Source organism: Dermacentor andersoni, chromosome 10, assembly GCF_023375885.2.
Source record: "Dermacentor andersoni chromosome 10, qqDerAnde1_hic_scaffold, whole genome shotgun sequence".
NCBI lineage: Eukaryota > Metazoa > Arthropoda > Arachnida > Ixodida > Ixodidae > Dermacentor > Dermacentor andersoni.
The window spans coordinates 111,826,082-111,847,731 of record NC_092823.1 but is presented as its reverse complement, the minus strand read 5'-3'; the positions used below and the strand labels follow the sequence as shown (position 1 = coordinate 111,847,731).

Below are 21,650 nucleotides of genomic sequence, written 5' to 3'. Positions count from 1 at the left end.
ACCGTCATTTTAAGCTTGCACTTTTTGTTACATTCCCTGTAGTACAAGGATCACTACTCCTAGGTAGTCAGATTGTTTTGTAGAGGTCATCGATCTACTGCTTGCTTGTGCTCAAGGAACAGATGGCGCCACAATGAATGCAACTATATACTTAAAAATTATTTTAGACCATACCTCTTTATTTGCCGGGAGTTTCTCACGTTCAATTGTCTTGGCACACAGAGTCACACTAAACGTTTTGACAACAGCGTTTTACACCTTCACCAACAAAGAAATTGGAATTTCAGAGCTAGAGTATTGTGTGCCTGTGCCACGGAAAATTAAGGCTTTGACATTTGAACAGTCACCATCATTTTGTTAAAACATAAATATAATTAAATATTGCAGTTTAACGTCCAGAAACGAGGGTGGAGGCCACATTGAGTTATGAGGAATGCCATAGTATGGGGATCCGAAAAAATTTGTTCAACTTGGATTTTAGAACGTGCTCCGAACACACAGCAAACGAGCGCTTTTGAATTTGGCCCACACCGGATTCCGGCTAACTTTGCCGGATTTAGATCCCCGATAATATTCTCAGCAGTGAAATTCTCAGCAGCCGTTAAAAATGTTACTTTCTGAACCTGCATGGAAATAACGAAAAGCCGATGTTCTTTAGCACAATTACAGACATAAAATGCATTCAATTTGTGCCCACTTACTCCTAAACCTCAACTGATCTCTTACGCCTTCAGGTAAACCGGTATTGCTTTATCCTAATAGGTATTAGGTTGTTAAGCTAAACGAATATAGCCTGACAGGTATTAGTTTTCTAGGGCTTATGCACATAGATAAAGCAATTAGTTATTTCGTCCTGTTTCCGAATTGCGCAATGTGTGTATGATTGTGTCATTCCCATAACCAAGTGCAGGGGAAGGGGGAAAGAAGACAGTTCCTTCCTATCGTCTTTTAATAAGAATCGACACAGATGGAAACAGTGCGCGTTGACTTCCGTACAAATAGCACATTTTGCTTTATTCACGTTCTGAGAGCTTCGATGTTTTCAAGTGGAGCTAAAACCTGGACCCGTAGCCACATTCATTTTTTTTTTCATTGGCAGGAGTCCAAGTTCGTCAGAGCACCTCCACCCACGAAATTTCCACCATAGGTTCTGGCACCTAAAGTTGGTTTCCGTGAAACGCGTAAATATAAAGATTGCCCGGTCACATCGGCCTCAATGGACGTCATTTGGTCATGTGTGGCATGTTTCAGCTGAAGGTCAACTCAAGTGATTAGAGTACGGTGAAACTCGATAAAGAGGACAAATTAAGGCGAGACAGATGAGGAAAAAGCGCTGATCCCGTCTGTCACGCCTTACTTTCTATCGCACTTCACCGTACTCCAATATTCATCACCAACTGGCCCGAAATTCTACTCTTCTAAGTTATTAGGAAAATATAGAGAGAGAGTGAGTGAGTGAGTGAAAACATTTATTGAGTCTTTTAAGAGTTTCGCGGTTACCAGGTCTCCGTCGTCTTCATCTTCTTAGCGCTGGCGACTTGAGACTTCTCTTCAGCAAGGCTGGGCCCCTATTCCAAGGCTCCACTGAGTCGTGCTGCATCGCTCGCGTGCTGCACTAGGGCGCTTTGGGCCGTGAGCTCGCTGCTGGTGAGCCGACTCTCCCATCTCCAGCAAATCACGGCAGCACTATACAATAAATGTATTGCACGTCAAAGAAACTCCAGCGATACTCAAATATAGCATCGTAGTTGCTGCCACAAAAACTGTCAAAAATATGGAATCACTTCTGACTTTATAGCGACCTCACTTTCGCAGAAAAAAGTAATATTAAAGATGCAAATCATACTAATTAGGGCACAGGGCGAAATACGAATGCTTGCTCTATATCGATATCTGATAAAACATCTTTACATTTCAAGAGCACTTTATAAATGAGGTTACGTAAAGATAAAATAAGTTATTCGTTCAATCAAGCATTGTAGCAAGTAGAGCTAGCAAATTCGTTGCTAAAATGTGACGCTACAATCGCGCGTTACGAAGTATTGCGTTTTGTCCTGTTTATTGTTTTCATTCAAATGTTTGGAGCCCAAATCCCACTTTCTAGAGCAACTGCGTCATTTCCGTTGAAGCGCAAACGTTCGTCGACTGCGTATGCACCGTCGGGCAACTAATTTTTCTACTCATGCATTTAACGATGTCCTTGAACGCGCACGCTGCATTTAGATTTCAAATTTGTATAGCACTGTCATGTTCCAAACACTATTTTCTTTCAGCCGAAATCATGGTCGACCCTACAATCGGACTTTTGTAGTTCTCTTGAATTCACTGAGGAATTCTTACGGCTGTCGCCGGTGTTGCAATCCAAGCTTAATTAATCCTGTTTATTGAATGGCGACTGACATCCTGGGTACTAATCAAAAGTTACTGTAAGCTTGATTACAAAAAATTGTGAACGGTTACGCTTCTTGGTAACGCGATCTTTGAGCGCAGCTGCTGCCTTATTTCAACTACAGTCAACCGCATAGACAACACGCAGTGCCCAATGGAGGCGGTTCTCAGTTTCGGATTAGGCAGCACACACCGCTATCCGCCACTATCGAGCTGGCGCTCCGGCGACGTGCCCTCGCGCCATCTTCTAGTGGGTCACCACCGCGGACAGAGGGAGGGGAAATTAGCAATTATTATTTAATGTTTCTTCTGAGGTGGAATGAGAAAACGGGTGGAGAACAGGGGCATTGAGAAGAGGTCACACACTCATTCTCTCACTGACAGGCTTCAAAGTGGCCGCAAAAGGTTGGAGTGGGAAGTGGAAGTAAGGGGACGAAACGCTATAACTCTTTTTCGAATCGCCACAACGTCACTGCGCCAGATAAGTGCAGGTATAGGGCAAGAGTGGAGGCGGGAGAACGACAACTAGGGGTAAGCACTGCTAGAGACGACAAATTCCGCTGAAGAACGCACCCCGCAAACGGGGAAGCGGGAGACCCGGCTGAGAGCCATACAGCCACGCGACGCGGAGACGGAGGAGTGGAGAGCCGTGGATCACGTGCAAGGCGGCAAGGAGCGCACGCCGCCGGCACCGCGGCGGTGACGCGACAGCGGGAGAAGGGATGGCGACGTCGGAGTGGACGGTAGCGGTGAGAGTCACCGCAACAGCTGCGCGGAGGAAGGGGGCGAGAAGATAGGCGAGAACACCTGATCCGGCCTTGAAGGACAAGGGGCATAGAGTTTCTTACTATATACTAGAGGGAACTCCGGCGCTGCAGCCGTTATCCTGCCATGGCTGTGATTGGAAGTTCGTGGATATGTCTGATCTTCGTGTTTGTGGAATCAGACATTCTTGTGACTTTGTATATTACGCTATACAAATCTTACTGTCATAAATTTCAGATAAATCTATACTCTACGAAGTGGAGAAGACATCGCGAACACGCACAATCGCTACTACTTGCAAAGATTGAGCCTGTCGAAGTGGTCAAATCGAAACGCGCCAAGTGTCTCAAGGCGTCTCATGCCCGCAAAGAATTCATAAGGCCGTTTCACATCGCTAGTCAATACATGCGTCCGTGGCTTAATGGTTTATATATCCGGCCTCTGTGCTAGTGGCCCTGTGTTCAGATCCTGCCGTCTGACAATTTTGATATTGTTTGTTTATTTACTCATTAGACACTACATTGTTGAAAATAAATAGTTTACAGTAACAAAGCCGTTTGAACCCACAAGGACAAAATTTAGGCAAATCCATGTACTTCCCATAACTCCCATGCTGGTACAATCGCTCTCATTGCAGCTCCCGTAGAAACTAGCGCCGGAGTTCCCTCTAGCCTTTACTGTGGTTCGGAACCAAGGACCGCATGACGGATTACAGTGAAATCACGAAGGCCTACCGCCTGGCTCGCAGGACTCTCCCACCCCCGCACCCGAGACTTAGTCGAGCGGAGGTGGTAGTGCTGAGACAGCTCCAGACCGGATCGCTACCGACCCCGAGACTGATGAATCGTATGTACCCCGAGACATATCCGACAGGTATGTGCAGAGTCTGCAGGAGGGAGACTGCAGACTACACGCACATGTTGTGGGACTGCGTCAAATATCCAGAAGATTCAAAATCAAGAACACTCCCACCGCGGCTTGAGGCAGCCGCGAAGAGCTACGACCGAGACAATCAGCTATGGGCCGTCCAGCAGGTCCTCGAGGCGCTCGAAAGGCACGGACCCAGCGAGCCGGCAACGGCGAGCGGAGACCCGCGCCGAGTAACGGCGACTTCGAGGATGACGTAGGCCCTCGTCGGGGCGCGCGCGCGCCCAACTGCAGGCATAAATAAAGTTGTCTCCAATCCAATCCAATCTAGCTTTTATTGTATGAAACTATATGACAATAGGAGAGAAAGACTGGCGCCGCGCGCGAGAGATGGCAGTAGGAGCGCGTGCAGTTAGAGGAGCTTGCGGTTGATTACCTTGGTTAGGACGAGGCACGACGGTGACACGAAACGCGGGTATGAGCGCCAAAAAGGTTCGCTCTAAAAAGCAAGTTTATTCAAGGCATATTATGCTTTTCCGATTTTTAGAACGGTGTTTGTTCACGGAAAACAACAAATAAAGAGTTCCTTCTATTGTCTACTGGTTGACACATTATTAAAAACATAGTAAATGTTTACAAGCCAGCTGTTTACAAACAGCGATAAATGTGGAAATAGGATGCCTGTACTTATATCTGCGACCCAAAGCTCCAGGTTGACACACGTGTGATCAGTAGTACAATATTAGTGTAAGCCTCTAGAAAATGCAGAATGTATAAAACACTGCATTACGCATCGGATTGTCCCAGAACGAATTTGTTAGGTTCCGAGTTTCTCGGTTATGAAAGTGGGCAATCTTTGCTGCATTACTGAAATTATAACTATTACTTTTCTGTGCAATTCATTTATCACATTATGACAAAAACGCGTTCACATTCACTGATTTCAGCCACATCAATGATCCTGAGCCATATTGGGAAATATATACACATCTTTGTGAATATATTGTGAATGGAAAAAGTTTATCGCCTAAGAAAATATGTTCACTTTCTAGGATGCCATAATTTACATGCGTAGCCTTAACTGCTTAGATAGGAGCATGCTGCAAGCTCTTGAACACATAACTGTGCCATTTTTAGGCCAGCAAGTTCGTCGAGTTTCTCCAACAGAGCAAGATCATTACTAGAGGAATAAAAGGCTGCTGGTCTTCAGGTAACGGTATTAGAATAGGCCAAAATTGATCTAAAACACCAATGGACTGCGTATTTTGCAACCTGCTTTTAATCGAAAATAAGTGCTCGCTTTCTAGGAAGTGCCTCGGCGAATATGCTTTGGCTGAAGAAAGCTCCACACAATTCTTGCTATCAATACAGCATTGCAGAACGTGCAATGAAGGTATTAAAAGTTTACAGTAGGCATTCTCATGCCTCTTCTTTATAAATAAAAGAAACATTTGTTGTACTACCAATATTGGGAAACAACAAAGAAGCCCTAGAGCAAAGCATTGTCTACATTTCTATTCCATGGAGGTTCGTAGGCCTTGAAGTTCGCTCTGCAGGAACCATTTACTCTGCAGTGGTCATTATCAATTTCCTTATACCGTCCTCATTCTTCTACATACCCTGGCTCTATCGGTGGCAAAAACACTTTCATCAGCTTGACGTACCAAAATGTAGTCGCATGAATCAGGCCAACCACTTTATTCGCAGCAAAGTAACTCTCTCTCTCTCTCTCTCTCTCGAACTGTGTCAAGCCTCCTTGTACTGACTAAACTATCAAATTTGTTGACGGGAATAGTTATTCGCTAGCTTCAAAAATTCACAAGCAAAACGCAAATCGCACTCGCGTGCCATATTTTGTTACTTCAGAGACGTCCAAAAGACACTTTGCGCCACTCAAGCAACTTTGATGTTGGTAATGCCAAAGTGAGATTTTTACCAACCTCTGCCTGGTCGAATGCCGGGGTCGACAGCGGGAGTGCCGGAGCCTGCCCGTTTACCTGGCCCCATTTGGTCGACGGAGCCGGTAACTGGTAGCCGGTGGTCACAACGAGAGCACAAATAAAAAGACAATTGGCGTTATTCTCACACAATTTTACGCATGTTGGTAACCCCGAGAAAGTTTCAGTTTGTTCCTTCCATCAGTTTCCTGACTAATACGTACAGATTGAGGCGGCCTTCTTACTAGACATTGGCTGTGATGTTGCTTTTTGGACTATTTCCTCCGTTGTGCTTGCGATGTACTTATTCTATCAGGCTATTTCTCCATGCTTTACGTAGCTGATTTGCAAAACATTTGAAAATAACGCGCAAGTTGGTGCAACTTTCTCGAAGCACCCCCCCTCCCCCCACTTCGGTTGCAGTTTTTGGAAAACAATCTATAGTGCCTACAGTGATCTAGAGACTGCTGGGTTGGCCAAAATTACGTAGAAGTGACTATTAGCAAACATCCAGTAATTAGCCCTGCTATGACGAAAGTGTCAATTGGCTGCAACACGTTTGATAGCTCAAAACTGTGAGATAAGCATTGGAAACCAAATTTGGATTTCTGTATGCTGTATTTAGTATTAAGTAGTGTGTACTTCAGCAAACTTATTACGAGTTAAATTATTACCATACTGCAATCATCCTGAAGATAGACTCTCAGTTGCTGTATATTGTCACGTGGTAGTGACGGTGATCACCACTTCATAATTGCTTTTCCCCAGATGGTCAGAAAAAAGGGGAACCTGTTGTTACAACTTTCGTTCATGTTGTATTATGTTTGCGCTTTATACCGTTAAAGTTGGTAGGTGCTGCTGCATTACGAATTCGCCTGTGTCAGTGTACTGTGACGTCGTGTTCGTCATCACGCTTGGTGTGAACGAAAGTCGAGGGAAATACAAGTGTATGTAATTCACCTTGCACCCCTATTTCTGAGAATTTGGTATTTATTTGGAGGTTATATTGAAGCACTGTTATTGTTCTAAAATTATTTGCGTGTTCAGCTTTTGTTTTATTGGGACAAAGATCCGTACGTATATTCTATCAGGACCATAAGCCTGAACAGGGTCATCTTCATTTCTGAATATATTTATACCTTCCCTTCAAAACTTTTATGGAACTTGTGTAAACCAATTGGCACTCATGAACCATACACGGGGGCGCCGCACAAGACATGAATTATTTTGTGGCCCACAATTATCGAAGCTTCAAACTATACGACAAAGCAAATTTTCCTGAAAAGCAGGAAAGAGCACAGGTGAAATAATTCAGCGCAAACTGTAATTACGTTTCATAATCATATGACCTTACTAACGCCCACGAAAGGAGCTGATTGACCGGAATACCGTAGCACAGTGTACACACTTGTTCAACATTAGCACAATGTATGAGCATTACCTTGGTCACCAGCATCAAGCAGACCTCCTGTCAACCCTTCATTGAGCACGTCCTGATGGGTTTTCTGTGCTGCAAGAGATCAATCAGCAAAAAAAAAAAAAAAACCAATGACGAACTGCACCACTTGGTATTGGACTGTATGATTACTGGCTGAAGTAAAAACAAGAAAGGGAGGAGGTGTGCAAAAAAAAATGATTTTTTTCAGTCATGTCTCCAGTTCATTCCTGTAGCAAGCTTTATTGACCTCTTTGAATACACGTGACGCTAAGACATTCATTACTCTTCCCGCCTCAAAATATCAATATTACCTTTTTTCTTGAAGCCACTACTAATTAAAGAATCAATTCCAGCATTGCTACTCTTCATGTGAAAAGGATCGAGATACCGTGCTTGTTTACAATTGCATTTCATCAAAATGTGAATGTCAGCTCTTCGCACCCAACCCGAATACGCAAGGTCCATCTGACGTGCAATGCTTTTAATGACCCCACCAACAAGCAAACTGAAATAGTTCAAACAAAAAATTTATTATTTCATTATTCTTTTACCCATTCAAGTTATAATAGGCAGTGTGCGCATGTAGTATGTCGCTACGAGCGCCATTTAGGGAAGAGGCAGTGCGAAGAAGGAGCGCATGCGGTCAGATTAGCCTGTGATGCTCGGTTGTTAAACACTCTAGCTCGTAAAGTAATTTAGTTATAAAACGTGCGCGGGTGTCGCGTTTACGAAACCAATGCTCGCAGATTTGGAATCGAATGTGCCGTCAAGGAAACGCCGAGAGAGAAAAAAGGGTGAACCTTATACCATAATTCGCGCGCACAAAATAGGACATGTTTAGTTTTACGGTACTCTTCGTCAGTTTCTGTGGTAGTTGTTCGGACGCAGCATGCGATGCTGCTGCCGCAAGGCTTGGGTCCAAGTGTCCTATACTCTTTCCCATCTCCAATTTCTTATAATATATATTGATTTCACGCTGACGACAGTTCCAAAAGGACTTCTTCTTGGGCAAGTTGGTTCTTAGATTTCTTAGGTATACTTTGTGGCGCAAAATACATTTCTGGAAAAGGGACAGAAGAAAGGGAGCCAGTGAAGCGCCAATATTTTGGCGCTTCACTGTTTCTCTTTCTTCTGTCCCTTTTCCAGAAATGTATTTTGCGCCACAAAGTATACCTAGGAAAGCTGAGGACAGTGTTTAACCTGCCTACGCTAAGCTGCAACGGCTGGTCAGAGATCAAGAAAACAATTTAGCTTTCAGTGGCTTTCCGTTCCTGCTTAGGGAAGCTCCGCGGAAGGAGAAACTTGTTATGTAAAGACACACCATAGGCTTTCACCATTTCGGAGGAATAAGGAAAGGTTATGAATAGCTATGAACCTACATTTTCCACCGAGCGACGAGAACTGCCAGACTTTGAGAATTAGAGTTCGCGAAGGCGCGACTCGAATCAGTGACACTGCTTGTTATGAGTTTCTTCTTCTGTATGCGCATCCGCCCGTTCATCTCACGCCATAAACGTATTCATACACCGTACCGAAGACACAAGCTCAGAGCCAGAAACAACAGTGTAAGGCTGTGACCTGCGTAGTGCGGCGAAATTTTCACATGTTTCTTTCTCGGATGTCTCGAGATATGTCGCTGTGAATGGGAGTTGCATACGCAATTCCAAGTAGCTGTGACTTTGTTTTCCCAATGGCAGTGTATCGAATGTCCCTTCGCGCCCTCCATCTAGCGAGCCGTCACCCATTCCCGAAAACGCTACTCGAAAGTCCTTTCCGTATATCCGCCTGAAAAGATGAAGTTAGTACCCTAAGAAAAGAATTGGCACACTTGTTTCAAAGCAAGTGGTCCTCAGACTGTGATGATACTTGCATTTCCAGAACGAGTGGAAGCTTCGCGGAACATGCACAAGCGCAGTGTCACACAGGTGCAGTCTTTTGTTAACTCCAGTTTCTTTAGAGGGGTGAATCAATGCCAGCGATAGGAAGCACGCAGTCTGTAGTGCTGCGCAGCGTAAACAGGCTTCCAGGTATCATAGCTAGGTATATCGACCATGACGGTCAGTCAGTATGCGCCACTGATCGGTGAACATTGCCACCTATCGAAAAGGCCCACTGAGTGTGACAATAAAACACTTCCAATTGCTACCTTGTTTAGCATTGTTCTATAGCATATTGTCCAAGAAATTACTCAATTGTGCAATAAAAGACGTCTAAGTGCCCAAATTGCCAGAAATAAACTTCATGAACAGAGCGATTCCTTAAAAAGTACAACATTTCTAACATTTCTATGCTTACTTTCTTGACAATTAGGTAGCCTCAAACTACGAGAATATTATTGCAAAGACTCTTTTAAGCACTCACATATTTACTACCCTTCTAGGTGTGCAAGCTGGTGGGTATTTTCGTGAAGATTACTCAGTGTGAAAAATTGTAGCCAGATAGCCTCCTTGCAATGAACAGACGTCTTAATCGACACAATTCCCTCATTAAAACATACTTTCTTAACCTTTGTATGCCTACTCTCTTAAAGATTATGACAGCAAAGCATCGCCATCTTGCGCACTTGCAAGAGTATGATGGCGTGATTTTCGTACACCTGACACATTTTTGATGTGGCCCAGCATAAAACACTTCCGTGTTAAAATAAAACGGAACGACAGAACTATCGTCCAAAGCGATGTGGTGGGCCAATGACGCCTTAAACTCTCCGAATTTACTACTGAGGCAACATTCGAACCGCATCTTGGTTGTCGTCACGTCCCGGAAATAAGCAGCGTTTCTGTATCGCCCTGTCAACCTTCTTTGAAAATCATTCTGGCTCTCTGTCTTTTTTGATATCGACCGCCTGCCATCTCCAAAAATAACTTTTGTTTGACCTTAATGAGCCAAACATATCGGGTCTAACCGCATACCACAACGACCATCGGCGGTAGAGATGGGCTGAAAATGCTGGAAGCTGAATATCACAAAAGCGTGTTCAAACTTGTTCTTGAAAACGAGAACTGAACTCTCAACAAGTGCAGTGTATCCTAATTAAACGCAATCAGCATATGCTGTCATGCTTCGTGACAGCATATATGTCTGAGACCATACTTGGCCAACACCACTTTTCTAGCTGAATTATTGCGGCATTTGCGGACTGCTTGAGCAGTGTTTGAGAGATTGGTCTTCAAGTCACAGCGTGTTAGTTATCCTTTACCATTGCGGCACAATATTTTCACTTTCTCTAAATTCCGAAAGAAAACAAGAGCCTTGTCTGAAACGCTGACGTAAACTTTAATGACGGTTGATGAAACAAGGTGCTATAACTCGTTAATTCTTCATTGTAGAACGGGAAGGTGCATGGCTCAGTTTCATAATTGCTTCTCGTGTCTTACCCCAAAAATTGCAGTTGAGGATGCAGTAATGTACAAGCTTTTCCCGGCAGGGACGTTAGCATTCTCACGTCGCGTGAGGACCCTGCGCACAGTGCCTATGTGGTAGGAATTACGGAAAGAATTTCGTTACCTTGAGAGCTCCTGTTCGTTTTGGATAGGCCTGAAAAATCGGAGCCTGTTTCAGTGAACATGAGTTCTCCTTTTACAGCGGAGCTGTATATGTCTAAGGTACCACAGAATTTTCGTGTCCGCACAGAAAAACTATCATCATCAATGGCTCAACTCCCGTAAGCACTTGTGGGAGGCGTCGGAAAGAGGTAGCCGCCGTCGCCATGGTGCAGCGGGTCGAGCGCACTAGAGTTGTCTGTTCTCGCGCTACGTGCATGTGAGCCCATCTTTTTCTTCGCCTGCTTTGGAGGCGATATTCGCTCCGCTTCAAATTCATATCTCCGTGAGCATCCAAAAATGCAATGGCTCATAGCCCTGTGCGGCAGATGCTACAAGCAGTCAACAAAGTGAAGGGAAAAGTACTTACATTCTTTCTAATCAAGCGCACAACATACATGACAGCATCTCGAAGACTGTCACCATCAATGGCTCGTACCCGAGTATGCGAGCGATAAATGCAGTGGCTCATGGCCACGTATGCGTGGATGTGCGACATATTTTTCAGGCGATTTTAGCAGTCGAAAAACAGTATTCGTGCACTCACCCGCTGCGGTGGCTAGCTGCTATGTCAACATGCTCCTAAGCACGAAATCGACGGATCAAACCGAGCCGCGCTGGGGGAATCCCGATTGGGTCAAAATGCAGAAACCACCTTGTCGCATTCATTGGGGACACGGTAAAGGAACCCAGGTGGACAAAAGTAATCTAAAGTCACCCAGTATGGCGGGCCTCATAATCAGATAGTGGTCGCGGTGCTAAAAGACAGAATTTACCTTTTTAATTTGTGCACTCTGTAATGAAGTCATAGTAGTTATTCTTTATTTTTAATAAGATTAGCTATATTTGTCTACTTCAGGCGTTTTAAGCCTGCCGATTTATCAAGCATCTTAAGCGATCAAAGGGGCCCAAGCGGCCTTCCAAAAAGGGCGACTGGGTATAGGATCGTTGCTGGGATGCCGTCGTGGTCATTCCGTCATTGTCATTCGAGCTTCATTATCTCACTTTGGTCATGCTGTTTTCTTCCCGCCTCCCATGCCGACCAAGTAGCTGTCATAGAGAAAGAAATTCAACAAGAGGGGACACTCGGCGAAAACTGGCAACAGCAAATACGTCACGCTAGTATTATGCCTTTCTTCAGCTGCGGCGAGCATCGAAAAAGAAAGAATGTGAAGTGAAGTTAACAGACGTTGTTTTATATTTTTTTATTCTTTCCTGCTAGAACTAAAGAGTTTTGCGTACAAATGAACTTATACTTAGAGCCTTAGCGACGTTTTTCATCACCTAGCAACAAGCTAACGGCGGACGCCAGACGAGCCAGATGCATGTGCCATGCGCCAGACACACCACCGGGGCGAGCGACTCCGGCTGCGCATGTGAACATCGCATGTTCGGCGACCGGCCTCTCTCTACAGCGGAGCTCTTACGTTTTTCGTAAGGCCCTTTCGTGCCGACAGAAAACTCGGCCCAGTTGTAAGTAGCCGAGCTACGCAACCTCCTCGCATCACCAACGTGCGCAAATCGAACAAGGTTTCCCGTTTACTTCCCAGAGGAAACACGGGAAACGTACTACAAGCCTCGCATAATGTGTAAAAAATACAATAAAAATGTTTACGCAGAAACTCCTCTGGGAGTTGTCTGGCTATGCAGTGTTCCACTTGCTAATCTGAACGCAGCGCGGTATCATAATCCGAGTTAAATAACTTGACTCGACCAGTATAAACCCTCTACAAAGCTCATCAGTCGTTATCAACCTTATCGAACGTGATCGGACCCTTATAACCTTTTAGCGGTCTTTATCAACCTGGATGTCCGCCTAAGTTGTTGAAAAACCGTCACTACACTTGCTGAGGTGGTATTCAATGCTTTATTGATGGCTCGGATGCTTGTTTCGAGCTTGTTCTTTATTGAAACGTATGCTCTTCTCTGCACCCGCCGTGGTTGCTAAGTGGCTATGGTGTTGGGCTGCTGAGCACGAGGTCGCGGGTTCGAATCCCGGGTACGGCGGCCGCATTCCGATGGGGGCGAAAGGCGAAAACACCCGTGTGCTTAGATTTAGGTGCACGTTAAGAACCCCAGGGGGTCGAAATTTCCCGAGTCCTCCACTACGGCGTGCCTCATATTCGGAAAGCGGTTTTGGCGCGTAAAACCCCATAACTTAATTTTTTTGCTCTTCTCTGTGTGTTGTAGGTGATTTCAATGAATGTATGCACTATTCGCTTCACTTTGCAGAGCGCTTCTAGCCTTTGCTTTAGATGGGTATGAGCTATTGCTTACGGGGATATGAACCATCGTTGGGAAAGGAGGGGGGGGTGCTTGAGCTATTGCATTAGTCATACTTGACGGATGAACAAATTTTTTGTTCTTCAGGCATAGAAATGTTTACGCATTTCGGTTCGGTGTATTTCTAACACTTCTAGTTAGGTAAGGAACGACAATGTTTCGCCGCATATTGCAGTTGAGAGAACCCCCATTTCCACAAATTATAAATTTGAAACCAATCACGAGTCACTGACCAAATCTGATGAAATATCCGACGTTTCGGAACCGCGTGCTGGTTCCTTGTTCACTGAGATGGGAAGGAAATTCACGTCACTTTTGTAGCCAGCACGTGACGTAACGAGCTTGCGTAAATGGCAGGTATAATTCCTGCTGTCCACTTCATCGCAGCTGGCGTCGACTGAATGATTAGCGATTCTAGCAGCCTCCGGGATGGCATGTTCTTTTCCTTGGCGACAACAGTGTCATTGTGCTAGCCATCTTTTTATTATGTTTTTGCGTATGCATGGCAATGGCGTTCGTCGTGTGATCTATTTTTTACGTCATGTTTCTGGTCTTTGAGCTGTCTGGAGAACTTGCCTGTTCTGCCAATCTATACGTGGTGACAATCAGCGCTTGGTATCTTATACACGATTCCTTGGAATGATTCAATAGGCAACTTGTATTTCTCATTAATAAGCTGGTTCCGCGCCTTCCTGGTCGGGATGTGGGCAATGCGCAAGTGGTATTTTAAAAACACGCGTGACGATGCCTCGCTGACACATTGTACGCAAGAGATGGGTGCACGTGCGCAGATTGTCGTGTTGTTCTGTGAGCTTGGCTGTAATTAAGGGTGTAATTACAAAGGATGTAATTAACGCACATCGATCACATATTTATTGTTCGTCACTCACAAATTCCCTACTTGGACCAAATATAAAGTACCCGGAATTGTTCACCGAGGAGACCGGTAAAACCGACCACACGCCTTGTATATCGCACAAAAATTGAGAAAATACAAGTGTTCAATAGCAAGTTTTAATAATTATGAAACACATAATTAGCGAACGCCCTTAGACCTTTCTGTACCCTTCATGATGGTTTTCAAATTAATAATAACTAAATATGTACTTAGGCAAAATACAAAAATATTCTGATTTGCTCCAAACGACAGCAAGTAGCATTACCTTGGTTTGGTCAAGCTACATGGTTCTCGAATACATTTAAATTATGGCAAAATTACTTGCGACACACGCTATATAGGCGAAGCGGGCTTAAGTGACGATAATTTCTTTAAAAAGCTCGTTGTATAACCCCGAATAAACAAGGAAAAAAAACAAATTCTGTGCAACCCAATGCCCTACTTAGAAGGGAGGCTGAAAAATAATTATAGCATCCACACTGCCAATATTTTGAGGAAGGTTGCATAAGACAACAGCAACAAAAAAGGAAAACATACGTCGCACATGTATATTACCCTCCTGGTAATGTCCAGCGCAGGACTTGTCGTTGTTCTAAGCTTCACGAACAATTGTTGCCTCTGCAGGACTTATAGCAGATAAGCTAATAGCACATGTGGGGTGTCTTAATTTGCTTCGCCACGCGCCCATGACGTTGATTCAGCACACCCTTTTTTTATCTAGAAACATGGGGCAGCCTAAAGCTATTGTAATCGCTGCAAGTAGGTATTTCTTCCAGTGAAAAGTTATTACAATGCTCCAGGCAAGGCCTCACGTTTTTTCTAGTCTTTGAGCCAGTCAGCCCAATAATCAGCCTTAAGCACTCCCTATAGATTGTTAACCAGCGAAGTTGAAACTTCCGGCCCCGGCGTTTATCAATGGGTTAACCCCGATGGTTCATTAAGCAATGTCTTGGTAGGCTGCAGGACCCTCGGTACCCAGTTGCTGCTTGCGCTCGCCTGCACGAGCCTGTTCCTGTGCTCGGGTTTCTGCATGGACACGGCGTAGAAGGGCTCGTTCCCGGTTCTGCTCGCGGCGTTGCTAATCCAAAACTGCCTGCTCCTCAGGAGAGCCTATGACGCATGGCGTAACCATTTCGGAGACAGAAAGAAACTGCTGCGCGCGCGCTTGGATGGTACGGAGATCAACAACGTCACTACTCGCGCAGCTAATCCAACGCCACACAGATGGCACAATACCTTTTCACTGCATCCATGACGTCATGTTACCAGGCCCCACTGCCATAGAATCTAATGGAGGTGCTCTAGGGTAGGCAACAGTGATTTTGACACCACCGCTTTCGTAACGCTGGCTTTATCAATGGAAATTTTGGGCCAGGTAGCGTGATGTCATGGCTCGGAGTAAACAGGTCTTGTGCTATCTAAGTGGTGTTGGCTAATCACGCGCCTTTCTATCTCTTTTTTTTCGAGCACACGCAAGGGGTTGAGCCTGAGGAGTTTTAGGCGTACAGGCGACAGATGGACGGACGAGTCGGCTAGCCATATACAGCTTCGCTCTATAAGATTGCTCTCACTCAGTTACGATGCAATGCACTGTGTGAGGGAATGACAGTGCTAACGTTCTCAACGGCTATACGGACAATGGCGCACTAGAACTCATCTAGCAAACACTTCTCGCGGTGCACTCTGTGTGCTACGCATACAAACGCAAGTGATTCATGCAAAGTAATATTTGACACTAATCATGGCTGTTGTATGCCGTCAGAATCGTCGCCAAATATCGTCAATGAACCTAAACAGCAAAGAAGGCATCGCTTACACAGATTCCTACAGTGCGTGGGATCTGCACAAATTTTTCTTCTTCAGCTGCAGTTAACTATATACACCCCATAGTGGTAATTTTCCTTAATATTTTAGATCACCTGCCCGCTAAATTAGTTGTGCCTTCATTGCCATGACCTTGGAAACTGGTAAATATAGGAACTCGTTGGGCACTGTCCTTTCAATATTTTCATGTGAGTGGCTTGTGAGAATATTACAGGAATTGCATTTGGACGGTTCAAGAAAGTTGCTGATAAAAATCTCGATTTATCACAGCAGTGGCTCGTTAAGCTTTTGATAGAATTTAAACAGAGAGCGTAATCAAGGGGGGGGAGGGAGACGAAGCAGACGAAAGACAGGGAGGTTAGCCCGTGTAAGTACCGGCTGGCTACCCTGTGCTGGGGAAAGGGGTGAAAGTATTAAAAGAAGAAAGAAGAAGAAGAGGGAAAAAATGAAACCGGAAAGTTCACGCAGTAACGCGATACGACGCGCTACAGCACTTAAAGACGGTCGCACAATTCGCCTTTCAAACTTTTCCTAATCAGTCAGCGAGAGTTGGATCTGACATCATTTTCCCTCTGCCATATTTATACACACAGTTTTTGAAGCTTAAGCTAATGCTTATGTTCAACGCCTCAATTTTATTTTTAATTTCTCTGCGTGGAGTGAGAGGAGGTAACCCGGCAAGCACGTCGTACTACCGAGGCCGCGCATGTGAATTTATAGAGTGAAGCACAGCGTCCTATTTTACAATATGTAAAAAATGATGGTATCTGAACCCAACCTCGTAGCATGTGAGCGTTCATGAATATCAACATTGAGATTTCTTTTTTGTTATTGCACTTAGCCCTTCTCTAGATTAGTCGGAGCTAGCGAAGGCTCGCTGCGACATTCCTATGCTTCCAATTTCAAAAGCCTGAACCTTCGTGCGGAGATTACTCTTTGTATAACATGCACATTTGACCGAACATAGAGAACATGCTATTTTTGTAACAATATTTTCGTTGGTCTTCCAGGAAAAGAACGGCTCGACGTTTTGATAAACAACATCTGTCTTACAAGCTGACTCGCATTTTCCTGGAGCGCTGAACAGAGAACTACAGCTGCATACTGTCATGTCTTGGCACCACCGAGGCGCTAAAATGTCCACGCACACAATACACACGACGTCTCGCGGTCACTGCTGCGCTCTATATTGGTCGATAAAGAGTGCCAACGCTTGCTTGCGCAACGTTTCGGGGTGCTATGTTTCTTTTTTTGTGTGTGAGATGAAATGCTACTGAGTCAGCTTTATAGCTGAGACATCACTCTTGCCTGCAAGCAGTGCTGAAGGTGTACGACAAGTTACCGGTTTCTGCAGCGTTCGAACAATCGTTTTTACATAATAGTATCTATCTCTCTCTATCTGCTAATGTATATTGTCGAACGCTCATATTATTTGCTTTGTCATAGTTTTATGGGTCAACACAACTGCTACCGTCAAATGGTGAAGGTGTTTCCTGGAACGCACTACGCAGCAACTGCCGACACGTGGGATTCGTGCTAGCGCTAGCTAAGTGCATAATGTTGCATTATTTGGCATACCACCTAATTCCATGTCCAATACCCATTAGATAGGTGAAAAAAGTTTAGATCGCTGCCTCGGCAAGTTCTCTGCGCTCGATGGCTCACAGAGATGGTTGTCAGCAACACCGCACACACATCGAATGCCAATAACTGAGATAATTTCCTCTTCTATCAACGGGGCCATTTCGGCTCTAAGACACATCTCCGAAGCCGTGACGTGCATAATAATACTGTATTGAACATCTTCCTTCTCAAAACGTGACAATTAGCGCACTGTTCTGGTTTTCCGAGGACCAACTCATTACACAGCAACAAAGAAATATTGCGGAATATCACTGGCTTCGCATGTCCCTGTCATGGTGCCATTTAATGCCCTACCCATGTCGTCTGCGTTTGGTGTGCTGCCTCACTAAGACACAGTTAAAAACCATTGACTGGGTAGCTTCCTTTTGTCGCCAACCTTAAGCATGCCTATCCAATACCTACTAGCGCTGCTTTAAGAACTTTTCACATTCCTTGCTTTCAATCTTTCTGTTACTGACTTGAAAGATACTCGGCAAACAGCAAAAGAGCTGTATAGTACTGGATCCTTTGTGGGTCTAGGCAATGACTCAAATTGCGAGGTCTGTGAAATCTGCTTCTGCTGCAACATACTGAAGGGTTTTCGTTTCATCTACAACTTGACCACTCCACACAACTCCAACATACGGGTGCATCATTTGAATTTCTGTACCTGCGTGCAGGGCCAGGCAGGATTTCGTAAAGGCTACTCAACAATAGACCTTATTCACACTATCAATCAGATGATATCGAAATGTGCGGAATATAACCAATCCTTATATATAGCTTTCATTGATTACTAAAAAGCGTTTGATTCAGTCGAAACCTCAGCAGCCATGCAGGCATTAAGGAATCACGGTGTAGACAAGCCGTATGTAAAAATACTGAAAGATATCTATAGCGGCTCCACAGCCACCGTAGTCCTCCATAAAGAAAGCAACAAAATCCCAACAATGAAGGGCATTAGGCAAGGAGACACGATCTCTCCAATGCTATTGACAGCGTGTTTACAGCAGGTGTTCAGATACCTGGATTCGGAAGAATTCGGTATAAGCGTTAATGGAGAATACCTCAGTAACTTGCGATTCGCGGATGATATAGCCTTGCTTAGTAACTCAGGAGATCAATTGCAATGCATGCTCACTGACCTCGACAGGCAAAGGAGAAACGTGGGTGTAAAATTAATATGCACAAAACTAAAGTAATGTTTAACAGTCTCAGAAGAGAACAGCAGTTTACGATAGGCAGCGAGGCATTGGAAGTGTCAAGAGAATACATCTACTTAGGGCAGATAGTGACCGCGGATCCGGATGATGAGGCTGAAATAATCAGAAGAATAAGAATGTCCAGGGGCGTGTTTGGCAGGCATTGTCAGATCATGAACAACAGGTTGCCATTATCTCTCAAGAGAAAAGTGTACAATAGCTGTGTCTTACCAGTACTTACCTACGGGGCAGAAACCTGTAGGCTTACGAAAAGGGTTCTACTTAAATTGAGGACGACGCAACGAGCTATGGAAAGAAGAATGATGGGTGTAACGTTAAAGGTTAAGAAGAGAGCAGATTGGGTGAGGGAAGAAAAGCGAGTGAATGACATCTTAGTTGAAATCAAGTAATAGAAATGGCCAACGGCAAGGCATGTAATGAGGAGGTAAGATAACCTATGGTCCTTAAGGGCTACGGACTGGATTCCAAGAGAAGGGAAGCGTAGCAGGGGGTGGCCGAAAGTTAGGTGGGCGGATGAGATTAAGAAGTTTGCAGGGACAACATGGACACAATTAGCACATGACCGGGGTAGTTGGAAAAGTATGGGAAAAGCTTTTGCCCTGCAGTGGACGTAGCCAGGGTGCTGCTGCTGTTGATAATGATTACCTGCGTGCTGATCGCCTCCCACGACCTTATATATAGCGCCGTTTGCCTTTGTAGAAACACTTGCTGTCATGTTCATGGTCCCCATAATCGTCGCAGCATGGGTTCCCTTAAGACTGTTGACATTTACTGAGGCGGGCAGCACGTGTCGGCCAGGAAGTCACGCTCCCCTCGTCTACTACCTGGCTTTGCACAAGGATGCAAAAGATCCCGGCATCACAAGCTTTTACGCAGATTGCGTGATCCTAAGCAATGTAATGAAACCCCAGACAGGCAGACTCTAGCACGTCGTTATTTTTCGTCGCGTTTTTAAATATAAACTGAATTTCGATTTTTCTAAATTAGTTCCTGTGAACTACTTTCCTGTGCACAAAGCGTTTATGAAGCAATGCATCATCTTAGGTACACCTCTGTACTCCTGTAAAACACAGTAACCTCCAGTATGACCTGAATAAATTACGGCGAACGCCTGGAAACTGGCCAATGATGAGCAGCAATGAATCAAGATGGCAGCTACGATGACGCTGTGATGACGAAAATGGGATAACGTCGATTCGCTGAATAAAATAAAGTCTGCATTTGAGACAAGAGCGCTGACGACAGGACAATGATCTCTGCGCAGAAAGCTACGCTGGTTGGGTTGCGGCTTTAAAATTCTGTAAATCTTATTCCACATTCATCGACATTGCCTATGCTTAATCTTACTTTAGTACATTTTTTATCTAGCCCTCGAGAGCACTAGCTACCCCTCAAGATCACTTAACAAAGTGGGCTTTGAGTGTTAGATCGAGCGTTACACTCGATGTAACCCGCAAATTGGGCAAGAATTGTGGCTTCACTCGTTACACAAAAGTTTGACATTTCGTGCAATCCCAGCTTATTGTTTTCGTAATTCGCGAACTCCTAAACGGCTCCTCCCAAAATTTTTTCTGGTGCACTGAGCACGGCGTCTCGTTCCTGTAAGTTCCCTAGGTCATTGCCCTTTTCGCTATGGAAACGTGTCACGGGTAAAAGCAAACTCAATAAAAGTCATCTCTCGGGGTTTTTGGGAACCGGGACTGTTTTAAACGCCCTGCTTGCCATTGGGTGGCGCTTCGCGCACACACATCTGCTGCGTCTCGAAGTCCTTGGAATTCCTATGCAGCATCTGGGTGTTGCCCAGAACTCTATTATTGTTTAGGATGTTTATAGGGTTAGTTGTCATTGCATATTAAGCATTGCGCTGAGTCAGAAAAAAATTGTAGAAAAGAAGTAGTGTTCCGTCTACCTTGCCCCTCTACTTTATCGCATATTTTTTATTCTCGGTGCAATCTTCATTCTCTATATATTTTTAGGTGGCACTGTGCCTGTATAAAATTTTTCGAATGTACGGAGTCTTCATTATCAAATGCTTGCCTCTAAACATATTGAGGATTTGGCGGCTTATTGCAGGTTCTCGCTGTGATTGAGGCATTACCTAACTCAAGGATTCTGAGTTGTTGCGTCTTTTCTTATTTTTTAATGATATATTCAAACCATTTCGGACCCGCTCCAGATTTCCAGGAGCAGATTCTTGTTTCTGAGCTTTATGAAGACACGCACTCTCTTACTCCGAAGCAATTCAACAGCGTACTGAAAGCGTTGCTGCATGCAGTGAACCGTCGTAAGAAAACTCAACACTTACCATTATTGATTTTCGTTGCAGCCACTAAACTCACAAGCGCACTCAGGAGAACCAGTCTCTTCATCTTTTCTGATTTCCTTCTTTGAGATGCGCCCATATGGTTCAGCACTTAAACAAGAAATTTCTTTCCAGATGTACCGCGTCAACTTCTGCACAATGATGTCGCAAAGCCAAGCCCTGATCGACTCCACAATAGTCGAAAGCTGATTTATCACGTATCGCGCAAGCTCCCTTGGTACCTTCCTCTCATTTCCATGACCAATGAGGAAAAGAGAAAGTTGATGCAATGCTTGTGCGTTCCAGAATGTTGTCCAGCTTGCCCATCGCAAAACAAAGCAAAAGCTCGACGGTTTTTCCGCAGGAGCTATGAACCTAATGGAAGACCGGGTATGATAGCGGTGAGCAGAGAAAAACAATGATGCAATAGCTGCAGCTGCGTATGCCTTCGTTTATGAAACGGTAGCAACTTCGTAGTCATGTAAAACGCCGAGTGCTCCGTGTACCTACCCTCGGTGATGGTCTCTTCCTCACTTTGTAATTAAAGTTTTTCAATGTTT

General features: G+C 44.6%; 1 long non-coding RNA gene across 1 annotated transcript; it reads right to left on the bottom strand.

Annotated features, from left to right (window-relative positions):
- Nucleotides 1-1,465: 1,465 nt before the first annotated feature.
- LOC140213589 (uncharacterized) lies at nt 1,466-21,194 on the bottom strand. Its single transcript, XR_011890476.1, has 4 exons — nt 21,094-21,194; nt 7,399-7,467; nt 5,961-6,047; nt 1,466-1,686 (listed from the first exon to the last, which is right to left on the bottom strand). It is a non-coding gene; the product is annotated as an uncharacterized lncRNA (long non-coding RNA).
- Nucleotides 21,195-21,650: the final 456 nt, after the last annotated feature.